The sequence below is a fragment of the Thalassophryne amazonica genome, chromosome 16 (assembly GCF_902500255.1).
Source record: "Thalassophryne amazonica chromosome 16, fThaAma1.1, whole genome shotgun sequence".
Classification (NCBI taxonomy): domain Eukaryota; kingdom Metazoa; phylum Chordata; class Actinopteri; order Batrachoidiformes; family Batrachoididae; genus Thalassophryne; species Thalassophryne amazonica.
The window spans coordinates 45017132-45032343 of record NC_047118.1 but is presented as its reverse complement, the minus strand read 5'-3'; the positions used below and the strand labels follow the sequence as shown (position 1 = coordinate 45032343).

Sequence of the window (15212 nt, the reverse complement as noted above, 5' to 3'; positions counted from 1 at the left end):
AGCAGTGTGTAAACCTCATAACCGGGTGATTCTTAGACTACGGGCACTTATGTCCTTTGATCATATTGTATGAAAAACAGAAAAAGGGAAATTTCACACTTTTATAGTTATCTTTACAATGAACGTGTGTTAAGAAATTTGTTTTAGTAGTCTATGATGACTTTTTCACCTTTTTTCAGCATCATTATATGCAAATATTGATGTTTTGTGCTTGTCCCACACCCAGACTTTTGATCTTCAATGATAAAAATGAATGGTAAAGAAACGTTTTTTCTAATGTTTTAAAAATATCTCTGAATAAAATATCAGTAAAACAATCAAAACATAATTGGGGTATTCAATGTCATACAACTGTTGTGATTTTTTTTTTTAAACAAAATGTAGTTGTCCCACACTATTGCTGTAATTTCCACCACAACACTGTAATGTCCCTAAACAGTTTGTATGAAAGATTGTTTGGGTAGTTTCTATGGAGATAAACAGTGACATCAGAGCACATGTATATAGCGCCAAATCACAACAAACAGTTGCCCCAAGGCGCTTTATATTTTAAGGCAATGGTGTGGTGGAAATTACATTTACAAGGCCAATAGTGCCCGTAGTTAAAGAATCACCCAACCCAACCACTGATGCACAGTATTCTTCAGAAAGGCCACTAGAGGGCACACAAACTCCAAGTGATGAAGTCACTTGGGGGATACAGTGTGGAGCAGGTTGGCACTATTTTATTTAGTGTACTGTTAAGTTTACATACAATGCTGTTCTTCCTGTGTGACTCCCCTTATTTTACTGCTGACAATGATTTTCTGTTCTGATGGCCGTCCCTGGCCTTGCTTGCTAACAGGCAAACTCCTTATTCAAACCCTAAGTATTACATGACCCTGTGACAGGACTGGTGTCCAAGCCTTACATGCTGTCCCAGCAGTCATACACCACCACCCCGGAGCCTTGGAGTATGTGGGTATAAATAGATGGATTAAACATCGCATCTTAATTTGTTTTTTTTTTCTTTTCATGTTGCACCAATAATTTGCAAATGTATGTAAGATTCATACAGAAGTTTTTCTTTTGCTAAAATAACTTCAATTTAAATTTGTTAGTCCCGCTGTAATGTTCCCCAATATGTGGGTTTATAGAACCCTTCAAAGGAGTTTATGGAACAAAATTTGCAAACTTGAAGCTGTGTGGTTTCCAAACAATTTGTAAAAACTTGTCTGCTGTCAACACCAACTGATCTGCAGATTTTATTTATTTATTTATTTTTTTACTTTGAGGCACAGCTGCTCTGGAGGAAGAAATAATGAATTGTTTTAACCAAGACATCTTAGACCCTGTGCAGTTGTATTTGACATGTCTTTACTGTGAAAAAGCACTTATTCCCCTCTAATCTGGTCTTTTACCAACATTATAAAAACTACAAACAAAAAATGGCAGCTCCATATTTACTGGAACCCGTTCTGAAGATGTCAGGCAGGTCAGACGAAAACCATAACTGTGACCATTTTTGCCTCTTGGAGGGAAAACCTGTAGTCTTAAAAATGATTTTTATTTATGGACTGAAGATTGGTGAATGTGAAGGTAAATTCCCTCATGTATATCCACACACTAGATGTGCATTACGAGTGTTTCTTAAATCTGACCTCTGCAGAGATGCTCCACATGGTCTTCTCTCCTACTGTGGGAGGTTTTACTCAGATTTGTGCCTGCAGGTCAGCTCTGCCTCAACCAAACAAAAACTTCCTCATGGTATCACATCCAGTCTTGGAAAGAAGGCCCTCCCGCCTCTCCCCCTGCCATACTCGTCTTCGGGTGGGTCGGTGTAGGTGCCGGGTGTCAGGCTGGGTTTGTGGCTGTGCTCGCAGGTGGCCTGTGGGTAGGTGTGCCACGTCCCGTCCCTGAAGGTGCAGTAGCACACTGTCCACTCGTCAATGTCCACACGCTCCCCAGCTGGGATTACCTGATTACCAGCAAAGCAGTTGGGTCCTAGAAGGACAAGTGAATATAGTTTGTTGTTGGAGTGGGGAGGAAGCTGAGAAACAATTACCAAACTCCTGCAGCAGGGGAACAAGAAATACAACTTGTTTGGTGCCAGCTCGGACGGAATTTGGCAGCAGTGCAACAAATGAGGTAGTGATGAAGCCCCCCTTGTGATACTTGTACAAAAATAATGTGTGGCTACAAACTAACTAAGATCAACAAACTCAGCCATAAATAATCTTTCATCTTGTCATAATTACATGATCATGAATTAATGGGGTGTGTCCATAGTGTAAATAACCTGTTGTGCTTATGAAGAGATCACAAAGCATGAATAAATCCATCCTCCATACTTGCGTACTCCTCTTAACGGTCACAGGGGTGCTGGAGCCTATCCCAGCAGGAAGCATTAGTTGGGGTGCACCCTGCACAGGACACCAGCCTGTCGCAGGGCACATATAGACAAACATGTTCACAGCTACACCTGTGGACAAATTTAAAGTTTCAATCCACCTAATCTGCATGTCTTTGGATGTGGGAGGAAGCTGGAGCACCTGGAGGGAACCCATGCAAACACAGGGAGAAGATGCAAACTCCACACAGAAAAGCTACAGGTGGGATTCGATCAATCGATCAATTTTTCAATCAATTTTATTTATATAGCGCCAAATCACAACAACAGTTGCCCCAAGGCGCTTTATATTGTAAGGCAAGGCCATACAATAATTACGTAAAAACCCCAACGGTCAAAACGACCCCCTGTGAGCAAGCACTTGGCGACAGTGGGAAGGAAAAAACTCCCTTTTAACAGGAAGAAACCTCCAGCAGAACCAGGCTCAGGGAGGGGCAGTCTTCTGCTGGGACTGGTTGGGGCTGAGGGAGAGAACCAGGAAAAAGACATGCTGTGGAGGGGGGCAGAGATCAATCACTAATGATTAAATGCACAGTGGTGCATACAGAGCAAAAAGAGAAAGAAACACTCAGTGCATCATGGGAACCCCCCAGCAGTCTAAGTCTATAGCAGCATAACTAAGGGATGGTTCAGGGTCACCTGATCCAGCCCTAACTATAAGCTTTAGCAAAAGGAAAGTTTTAAGCCTAATCTTAAAAGTAGAGAGGGTGTCTGTCTCCCTGATCTGAATTGGGAGCTGGTTCCACAGGAGAGGAGCCTGAAAGCTGAAGGCTCTCGATCCCATGACCTTCTTAGCTGTGGGGCAACACTACTAACCATTAAGCCACAGTGCTGCCCAGCATGGATAAAATTATCATTTAATTTCATATAACACCTAAATAGATCCTTGTCATTAATTGGTGGTTTGTACGTCACGTGATATTGATCATTTGTCCCATTTGCAATTTTGGTTCCATAAGTTTTGCACCATTGCACGGCGCGACCACCTTAATGTAAAAACACGACATACTAGTATTGCGTTTCCATGCATGCAGCAATCAAGCATTGATGGACCGCGCGCTCACGCTAGCACTCGCGCAGCCTTTAACATAGTTTAAAAACAAACATGGCGAGGTTTGTTTTGGGGACAGACTGTGATTTAACGAGCTCATAGACAGTGCTCATTCTTCTAACACAAAAAATCCACTGCTGCACCGTAAGCCATCTGTAGGCATTTGCGCTATTCGCTGGGACATCTCCAGCTGACGTATAAGCACTGTCGGATGTAGAGCTCGACAAATTTATGTCGCATTTTTTTCGCTGTACTGAGGAAAGCAGACGACAGTGTGTACCCGAAGAAGTCAACGTACGGCAACAGGTGCAGGACTGCATCATCTTTTTTTTTTCTTTTTGACAGAAATTTTTTTGGATTGGATTGCTATTTAAAGTTCATGATGGGTTGTTTGGAACCTCTTGACCTCAAAGGACCAGTAACACCAAAATCTAAGTCTCTTTTCTCTGGTTTATATTAATTAATAAAATATCAAATGACAAGGATCTATTTTAGGTGTTATATAAAACAAATAATTGTTTGTTTGTTTGTTTTTTCATTTGTGCAATGGAAAGAATATTCTCATTGAATGGAACATTTCATCTTTCACCTCATGAAATATTCTTCCATTGCACGTATAAACATTCATTATTTGTATAATAGTTGTCAGAAATTCAGGAATTTTTTGGCAGGCAGAACTTTGACCTCCCAGTATTAATGCATTAAAAAAAATGATTTTAAGAGTTTTGTGGTTCTTGAGGTTTAAGATGAGGAAAGTTTTTCCATTTGGAAAGCACAACTTACAGTTGTGAACCTGCGATCTAGGGCGGTGAAGTCGAGATCATTAGCAAAACACTTAATTTGGCTGCTTCAAATGCACAAGATGACAGGACCTCTGGAAACTTCACGATGCATTCATGTGCAGCTCTTAAAATCTGTCATTCTAAGTTTTTTAATCATTCGTAAAACTATTCAGTTCTACAGAGGCAGAATTTTAAACTTTAAGAAAATTATCAGCAAATTCCGTTTTGTACAGCATGTCCCCCAACTACCTTTGAAGATATGCATGTTCTCTTATTGCAGCATTTTTTAAAATAAATGATGAAATTTCACTTAATATGCATATATTGCAAAATAACCATACTTTTAAAATTCCTTAGAATCAAGTAACTGCCATATTCTTGTACAGTTTGTCTTCCAACTACTTCTGATTTTCAAATTGTTTTACTGCAGGATTTCTTACTCACTCACTTACTCACTCACTTACTCATCTTCAACTGCTTTTCCAGGATTGGGTTGCGGGGGTAACAGCTCCAGCAGGGGACCCCAAACTTCCCTTTCCCGGGCCACAATAACCACTTCTGACTGGGGGATACTGAGGCATTTCCAGGTCAGATGTAATCTCTCCACCTAGTCCAGGGTCTTCCCCGGGGTCTCCTCCCACCTGGACATGCCTGGTAAAACTTCCCTCAGGAGGCACCCCAGGGGGCATCCTTACCAGATGCCCAAACCACCTCAGCTGGCTTCTTTCAATGCAAAGGAGCAGTGACTCTACTTGAACTCCTTCACTTGGGGCAAGACCTCATTTCCTACCAGGAGTAAGCAATCCATCGGTTTCCTGCTAAGGACCATGGCCTCACATTTAGAGGTGCTGATCCTCATCCCAGCCGCTTCACACTCGGCTGTGATCTGACCCAGTGACTGCTGGAAGTCACCGGCCAATGAAGCCAACAGGACCACATCATCTGCAAAAAGCAGTGATGAGACCCTGAGCCACCAAACTGAAGACCCTCCTCGCCCAAACTACGCCTCGATATCCTGTCCATGAATGTCACAAACGGGATTGGTGACAAGACACAGCCCTGGCGGAGGCCAACCCCCACCGGAAACAAGTCTGACTTACTAAAGAGAACCTAAATACAGCTCTCACTTTGTGAGTACACAGATTGGATGGCCCTGAGAAGTGACGCCCTCAGTCCACACTCCCACAGCAGCTCTCACAGTATCTCCCGGGGTACCCAATCATACGCCTTCTCCAAGTCCACAAAACAAATGTAGACTGGATGGGCATACTCCCAGGCCCCCTCCAGGATCCTTGTGAGAGTGACGAGCTCTTCAATTCGAGGTCAACAAGAAACAAGTAGGAAATCGGGGCTTAAAGTGTTGTGCAGACGTCACTGTTTTAAGGCGTCAGTCCAAACACACACAGCGGCCTTGCAGACCTGCCGCCGGCCCACACTTACCGGATTTGCAGATTGGACAGCAGTGGTTGGGTTCATAGGTGGGGTTGACACAGTGCGGGCGGGGCAGTTTGAAATGGTGCAGTACACCTCGTGGTTGGCCTCGCAGCGACATCGCTCACATCTGGACAACTAAACAGTTAAATAGAAAAAAACATGAAAAGTTTAAAAAAAATCCATAGACCGCATTTCCCATAAACCCTTGTCCCTGCATCACAGGAGGTTGAGACAAACACAGCTGACCTGGTTCTCGTGTCAATGATCTGATTGATTGCACTAGATAGGTTACATAATCACCTCATCAATATCTGTCCTCTCAGTCTGCAATGATGCACGCTGGCTGCAAACGCTGATGTCTGCATCAAACAGCAGCACGAAAAACAAACCTGACCCTGTTCATGCACCCGCCTGGGTTATAACTCATGTACGTGAGTCTGCAGATGTTCTACACACGGTAACTTGTGCCATCAATGACAAAGGATAGAGGGCATCACTTTAGTCCATCTGGATCCTAACATGCACTCTGACCCCGGATAAGTTCATCCAGGTCCAAATTATGTCCAGTGAAATGTTGTCAGGTCCTGCTCTGCTTTCACGTCTCAAGTTTGATAACTTCAATCAGTTCCGATCACATCTCAGTGCTTTTTTGTAGTTTTGGACAAGCTGGTGCAGATAATATCATTCGTCCATTTGTAATTCATTTGTGTCGATCAGATTCTCTGATTTTTGTCAAACTGAGTCTAAAACAGGAGCTCCAACAAGTACTGCTGTTGCCAACATTGTCTTCACAGTTGAACTGACTGTTTGTATGTTACACTAAGGTCAGGTCAGGTCTGGGAGAATGCCCTGGTGCCACGCATCACTGCTTTACCACACTACAGGTGTTAGATGGTAATCACCCAATCATAGAAAGTAGCCATCAATTCCCGGTGTCAGGTAAAACATGGGCATCTCCGTCAGCCACTGGGGCCCTCAGCCGGAGTCCACCTGCATGCTGGATTATTCCCAGAGAAATGCATCACATGGCAAAATGTCATGGCTGACGTTCCGTCACAATCCATAAGTGATATTCCTCATATGAGTCTTCCTAAGCAAACCATGATTTGACACAGTTGTTCCAGCAGTACAAGACCGGATCGCATTAAGACACTGGTAGTGTCCAAGATTCAAACCATGCAGCAATACAGGAGCTCCAGGACTGCAAGGACTTGGACCATCGTTTGTCTGCAAAGATAACAGCACCAGACACCTCTGTTCAGTGATCTCATAACTCCATAAGCTTTTCCAAGGCGCCTCAAGGAACCAGAGATGCATGTCACTGCCGAATAAGTGATGTCTCTGCAAGTTCAATTCTTACACCGCATACAGATACACATCTGATGGCTGAACCCAGGAAGTCATTAAATCTTTGTGTTTATCCAGGACCATCTCAAACCCAAACACTGATTCCTCATTCAGCTTCTCAAGTGATGCAATCAGAGCATCCACTGATCCATTCATGATCATTTAATAAAGGACTAAATTATCAGCATAAATGAATAAAGTAAAATTAATTCACAACCTAATTAGTAAAAGTATGCTACAAGTTACATAATTTCTTTAAAATCTTATAGCTGGTTGGTAGTTTGCTAAACAAAGTGCACTTTTGGCAAACATCATAACAAGTAAAAATGAGGTTTGACTATTAGTACTATTAAAGCCTGTGTGTTTTAAATACACAATAACTAGGTTTATGTATTTGCGTGATAATAAAAAAAAAAGCCACCAACTTTAACTGCGTCGTCCAAACATGGAGTTAAATGCGTAACTCTTAATGGCAGGCCGAAGTATTTTCTAATACTCGAGTATTTTGTGGTACTTCATTGAACTCACAGCAAGCGGATAGAAGGCAGCTCCTAGTTTTATCAGTTAATCCCATCCGTAATTTATCCAAATCCAGCTAAGGAAAGACCCTGCAGTGGATGCGCGCTGTGCGTAATTCTGAAACCGCGCACTGTCACTGGGCCTCAGAGTACAAGTTCTAAATACTTTCTCACCCTGAATTCCTCCAGCAAGCGGTAGGTTCGGCCCCCGTACACGCACACTCTGGGCACAGCTTCGCACACCGGGCAGCACCTTTTGTATGTGATCCTCGTGCACCGGGGGTGAATTTTGGCACACTTGGGTCGGAAGCACACGGGGCCGTCCACGCTGCAGGTGCATGGGCACGCCGAGGGGCTCGGGTAATAAACCTCTCCGATGCCGTACACGAAGCCGTAGTCGTCGATTGCACCACTTCCCCCTGTAATCCCCGAATTCGTAGTCAAGTCGGTTTTGGAGGAGTACTCCGTGACGCTGCCCGGACCGAGCAGCAGGAGAACGAGCGCGCCGTGGATCATGGTTAACTGACACTGACCATGTGCGCGTTTGCTGCGCTCCGGTCAGCGTTTTTCTTTTCTGACTTTGGTGCGCGCAACGCGGCAGTTCATCCGATGGCGTCAGTATTTATTTTACAACCGAGAAGGTCCGCAGTTCAAAAACACACCCGGACCCCAATCTGTACGTCAGGAAGAACATGCGGATCTTGCGTAAAACTTGTGCAAATGACCGGCGTGAAGTTAGACAGTAGTTCATTCTTCAGACAGTAATTCGCGATGAAGCAGTTCTGGTTGTATTATGGGCAAAGAATGTTTTTTAAAATGGAAATAAACAGCCCTGTTGAATTCTACCTTTAAAAAATCCAAATAAAACGATGATTTGGTTTGATGCTAAACCAAAATACAACGACAGAATATGGAAAGCGTAAACAGACATATACTCATTTATTAGGCTTATGCTTTGAATTAAATCTGTCAACTCCTTACACCTCACTCTGGTCACAACTTTAAAAAAAGTGCTGCAAAAACAACTATGAGAAGAACTGACAGTTACACATCAAAAACAAACTAGAAATAAAAGAATGACTGAAACAATTTAAATTTTAAAAAATAGTCAAGATGACAAGTGACTACTGTACAAATAATATTTTCAAAATTCTGATTTTCTGCGCTGAATAACTGTCCACATTTTAAGAAGTAATATGCTTTTACATGGGCAAGTGCATTTTGGCCGCAACATGCCCAGATATGCCCTTCTTTTTAGTAAAAACGCAACTACGTAGTCATGTTTGGAGGAAGACGAATGCTGAGTTGCCTCCCAAGAACACATCTACTGTGAAGCCTGGGGGTGGCAACATCATGCTTTGGGGCTGTTTTCTGCAAGGGTACAGGACGGTTAAGGGAAGAATGAACAGGGCCATGTATCATGAGATTTTAAGCTAAACCTCCTTCCTTCAGTGAGAGCATTGAAGATGTAATGTGGCTGGGTCTTCCAGCATGAAAATGACCCCAAACACACCACTCAGACAACGAAGGAGTGGCTCCGTAAAAAGCATTTCAAGGTCCTGCAGTGGCCAAGCCAGTCTCCAGACCTCAACCCTAGAAAATTTGCGGAGGGAGTTGAAAGTCCGTGTTGCCCAGCGACAGCCCCAAAACATCACTGCTCTAGAGATCTGCATGGAGAAATGGGCCAAAATACCAGCTACTGTGTGTGCAAACCTGGTGAATTTACAGGAATCGTTTGACCTCTGTCATTGCAACAAAGATTATGTTACAAAATATTGAGTTGAACTTTTTTATTGACCAAATACTTATTTTCCACCATAATTTACAAATAAATTCGTTAAAAATCCTACAATGTGATTTCCTGGAATTTTTTTTTCTCATTTTGTCTCCCATAGTTGAAGTGTACCTATGCTGAAAATTACAGCCCTCTCTCATCTTTCTAACTAGAAGAACTTGCACAATCAGGGACTGACTAAATACTTTTTTACCCCACTGTAGGTTGGGAGAAAAAAAAAAAAAAAAACTTTACTTTTTTGTTAATCATGCTTAAATGTACAAACCTACATGAACCAATTCATGCAGTCCTTTGTAAACCCATACCCAGAAGTGTAGCAGAAGGGATAGACCCCCCCCACGCCAAAAAAAAAAAAAGTGGCTGCCAAGCCTCTGTGACATTGACCTCAAGGTCATCTATTTTCTGACCTGACCTTTCCTGTAAGTTTGGTGACCCAAAGCCCCTTTCGGAGCAATCACGCTAAGCCAATTGCTGACTCCTGCCCAACCACCTGGGTGACAATACCCCTTTAGCCTATTATAGGTTGATCACTTTAACAAAAAGAGCCTCTGAAAGACTGAGAATTATCTTTATTCAGACAGACAGTAGAAAAGGATGCAAAACAAAAAGCTTAATTAATAAAAGTCCAATTCAAGTAAGAAAACAGTCCTTAAAATGCATATACCTAGTGACTGAGGTTTGGTTACATGTAGCGTGTGCATTTCCCTGGGAAACTAAATGGTTGTGATCAACAGCCTGAAAGAGGTACACGGTCTGAGCAGTTAACCCGGAGCTCTGACAGAAGAGCTTCTGATCAAATATGTAACAAAATGTTTCAACATCCATCTGATATTCTGATTCTGCCATTTGACACACATTGTGCACTCTGTGTAACTAACAAACAATACTTTGACATCAATTCCCCCACCCCTCCAGAGGTCATGATCAAATTTAAAAAATAAAAAACACACTCAAACCTGGAAATGATTACTGTTCTTCAGGTGTGTGTAGGAATGTTACAACACATTATCCCGAAATAAACCATAAAAATGGCAGATTCAAGACTGCCACTTTAACATAAGGCTAAGTTACTTTAAACGCTTCTATGACAGACAAGTGTAGCAAAGTACAAGTTACAGTAGATTTGTAAATCACTCGAGCTGATAACTACACAATTCTGAGGTTTAAAAAAGAAAAAAAAAGGTTGAGGTCTTTCTGTGCCTGTTTATCAGTGGAAAACATCAGGTGCGAAATGTGAAATAAAACAGTTACCCTCCCTTCACAAAAATACAGTGGTTAATAAAGAATTTATAAGAAATGTTTGATAAAATGGTGAAGCCAAATCCATCAGCGCCACACCTACAAATTGGGTTTCATTTAGTGTGTATATGAAATCAGTAGTTAGCATGCCTATTAACACAAACAGCTGGTGAAACCAGCAGCCGAGACCATTTAGCTTTTATAGCGGAACAGAAAAGTCACCCTGCAGTGTCAGCTGCTGCCCTTGACCTGCCTCACAGCAAGCCAACAGAACTTTTTTTTTTTATTCCAGCAGATGTTAAAGGTAGACTGCGAATCAGATTCCAGGTAAATGGACAGGCAGAATGCTAATCTCGCCGTTTTTGTCCAGTCCTCCAACAAAAACCCAACGAGTGACATTTGTGGAAAAACAGCCTTGTTTCAAGCAGTACCTGAACCACAAAGACAATCGGATCAAATCTTGTATTCATTAACAATATTTCAATTAGTGCATTCACATGGCATGCTAAATACATTTAGAGGAAATGTAAACGTGCACTCCTTCATATCTGACTTGGTGCCAACCAGCATCATTTGCACTGTTACAAGACTATACGGGGCTGAAATGTAGGAAAGTGAAGACTGTTTTGCACTCGAGTGTCTCTACAAGTGAATCTTAGAACAGATCGGGTTAAATTCTAGTTCACACTCAAATCTACATATGAATCCCACTTCTTACCCTGCGGCAGGGAACAACTCAGTTCAAATCGCCACTGCAACAGAAGCTGATTAGACAATTAGCATAACGTGACAGCTCACTAACACAAGGTGTGAGGGACACCAAATCCACTGTCATTACTTCATAAAAGTCACCAAAAACCGAATTACCTCAGGAAGTGTGCTGAAGAGCGTGAGACCTCACCCAATCCTTCACAGACTGTGGCGTCAAACTGGAGCGGTCTCTGCGTCCGTAATGGTGAGATTGTTCTCCTGACGGATCTCACACGTCTGCTCACAAGGTCTTAGTCTCTGGCAATCACACACTGTGCATTCAAGGTTTAAATGCAGCAATCTCTGATTAAGACAAAATACACCACAGCTGTGAGTCCTGATGACCTGCATGTGAAAACAAGCCTCAGGTGTTCAGGGTGAGGTCCTAATGCTCAGCCACTCAGTCCTGAATGCATACCACCTGGTGGGAGAAACAGAAAACAAAAACCAAGCCAGCCAAACACCCCAGCCCACAACACATAGTACATTGTTAAAGTGTTGCCTCAGCTGTGTGCCCCAGTAAAGCTGATACAATTATCCTCATGTATCCAGAAAGTGATATCAGATAGTTTCTGTGACCAAAAAAAGAAAACTTCAATCATGTCTGCCCATGATTCTTGAACTTTCTCATCAAAATTTGACATAACACCACCGGAACTGCCACCAGACCTTTTGGAGCATGTGTATTCTATTTCAGCTGTTTTTCTTAAATGTGAGGAACAGCACTTTGCGAATGGCTGAACCAGCATCAATGAACATTTCAGTCACATCAGAGAAAACTGAGCTCCACTTCCAAGGTGGTCACCCAGTGCTTCTCTCACCTGCTCACTAAATTTCACACAAATTCTTCCTCCTTCAGCTTCCACCATCTGATCCCTTGTTGCGCTTTCACTCTTCTTTTCTTTGCTTCTAAAGTCATCCTACAAACCACCATATGCTGTCTAACTACACTCTCTCCTGCCACCACCTTACAGTCTCAAAGTTATCTGAGCTTGCATCTCCTACATAGAATGTAGTCCACCTGTGGGCACCTTCCTCCACTCTTATATGTCACTCTGTGCAAATCCCTTTTCCTAAAGTTGGTATTCACCACAGCCATTTCCATACTTTTTGCAAAATCACCAACCATCTGTCCTTCCACATTCCTATCCTTGATACCATATCTACCCATTACTTCCTCATCACCTCTGTTCCCTTCACCAACATGCCCATTGAAGTCCGCTCCTATCACCACTCTTTCATGCTTGGGTACACTCTGCACCACCTCTTCTAACTCACTCCAGAATTCTTCTTTTCCTTCATCTCGCAACCTACCTGTGGGGCATATGTATGATGATATTCATCATCACCCCTTCAATTTACAACTTCAACTCATCACCCTGTCAGACACTCACTTAACCTCCAACACACGCATAACATACTCTCCCTTTAAAATGACCCCAACACCATTTCTCTTCCTACCCTCACCATGATACAACAACTTGAACCCATTGCCGATGCTCCTGCTCTTTCTTCCCTTACACTTGGTCTCTTGCACACACAATATGTCTACCTTCCTCCTCTCCATCATATCAGCCAGCTCTCTCCCTTCACCAGTCATACTGCCAACATTCAAAGTCCCCACTCTCATTTCCACCCTTCTAGTTTTCCTCTTCTCCCGCTGTCTGTGGACATGTTCTCCTCTTCTCTTCGCCCAGCAGTAGCCCAATTTCCGCCAGCACCCTGTTGGGAAACAGCACCAGTAGGGGACATTGTTAACCTGGGCCTCGACTGATCCTGTCTGGAAATTCGATTCTTAGCCTGCATGGTTGGGTTGGCTTATTTTATGCCGGATGCCCTTCCTGATGCAAACCTCCTCATTTATTCAGGCTTGGGACCAGCACTCAGAATGTACTGGCTGTACACCCCATGTGGCTGAATTAACTACAGGAAACGTCTAACCTCTGTAATTGCAAGCAAAGGTTTCCGTACCAAATATTAAGGTCTGTTTTTCTGTTGTATCAAATACTTATTTCATGCAATAAAATGCAATTAATCATTTAAAAATCATACAATGTGATTTTCTAATTTTTTTTTAGATTCTGTCTCTCACAGCTGAAGTGTACCTAAGATCTATCCATTCTTTCTAGGTGGGAAACCTTACAAAATTGACAGTGGATCAAATACTTATTTGCCTCACTGTACATCCTTGAATATATTTGACAATTGTCCTTTGTTCACTTTGGTAAAGTTTTATTTATTGAATTTGATTTATTTATTTCAAACAAGTTTCAACATAAGTGTTCTTCTTCTTCTTCAAATCAGAAGCACTCACTGCAAAGTGCACTCAGTCAATGAAACAGAGTAACTTGCTGCAGATGATACGCCTCCTTTTCCATACTAGTGGAGGAGGTGGGAACCAGCCTTAATCATAATCTTCTTCTTCTTGTGTTACTGTGGTTAGCATCCAGCTTAATCATTCATTACTGCCACCTTCTGCTCTGGAGTGGGAATCAACAATTTGCATATAAGAATTTATTGTATTATGTGAGCCAGACACTATAGGGACCAGTAGGGCAGAGTAGTCTCATTTGAGGGTGGGCGATAAAGGGGTTAAATGAAAGAGCATATGACACAATAATCCTGCTTTGCGGGGACAGCCCATTATCATTATTCACATTAATTCTTGCTAAAATTTACCAGCACACAACTCTACCATTTGCCTTGTTTCCTTTCTCTACAGGGAACTGAAAAAACTTCACTTTTCGCTACTGCCTCGATGATTACAGCCAAAAACAAAACAGTACACCATCTTTCTGTGTGTGAAGTGATGCTGTGTTTGTGTTGTGCAATGGCAGGCTGTCCCGGTCAAATCCCGCGATATCATGCAGGGGTTTAAGTCTCCCACAAGGGTAACCTATCCCATTACAGATAGAGCTAGTGCCCCTCTGTCCCCACCCTTGGATCCACCCCTGAGCATGTGCCAATCTTAGCAAAACCACACCGTCCTCGTGGCCAAACTGCACACTACAGAGATGCTGATTTAGACATTTTCTCTGAGTTTAAGAAAAGGCTATTTTCCTGTAATTGCAGAAATTATTTACAGGCGACATAGAGGATGCTAGGTATTGAGTGTATATATAAGTAAAAGGGGTGGGTGTTAGAAGCTTTTCCTTCTGCCTACATCCTTTCGGCCACACAAACTGGGAAATTGTTTGAGTTTTTTCATTTTTGTTTTTGATTCATGATTTTTTGTTGTTGTTGTTGTTAAGTGTGTGTGTGTGTGTGTGTGTGTGTGTGTGTGTGTGTGTGTGTGTGTGTGTGTGTGTGTGTGTGTGTGTGTGTGTGTGTGTGTGTGCCGAATAAATTCATTCATTCATTCATTCATAGCCAGCTCATTACTGGTTTCATCAAAAACACCTTCCTCTTTGGTTAACAAGTGATAGTTTTGCCTCATTCTCTTTGTTTGATGACCATCAGAGTCCCTTCATGTTGGAAACCACATTTACTCCATACATTCCCAAAAGATGCCCTTCAGATGAGGTTATTGTTATGACTATTAATAGGGCAGCACTGTGGCTTAGTGGCGAGCACTGCTGCCTCACAACAAGAACGCACTGGGTCCTTTCTGTGTGGAATTCCAGTGGTCTCCATGTGTTTGCATGGATTCCTTCCAGGCTTCTTCCCACTTCCAAAACCATGCAGGTTAGGTGAATTGGAAAGTTTGAATTAACCATAGCTGTGAATGTGTTTATCTATATTTGACCCTGCAGTTTGAACTGTCAGCCTGTCCGGGGTGTACCCAACTCTCATCCAAAGACAACTGGGACAGGCTCCAGCTCTCCATGACCCTTAATTGGAATGAGCTGGTGTAGAAAATGAATTAATGAATCATTATTTATACAATGGGGAAAATAAGTATTTGACC

General features: G+C 42.5%; 1 pseudogene; it reads right to left on the bottom strand.

Annotated features, from left to right (window-relative positions):
- Positions 1–1438: 1438 nt before the first annotated feature.
- LOC117527726 lies at positions 1439–8066 on the bottom strand (annotated as a pseudogene).
- Between the last annotated feature and the right edge of the window lie 7146 nt (positions 8067–15212).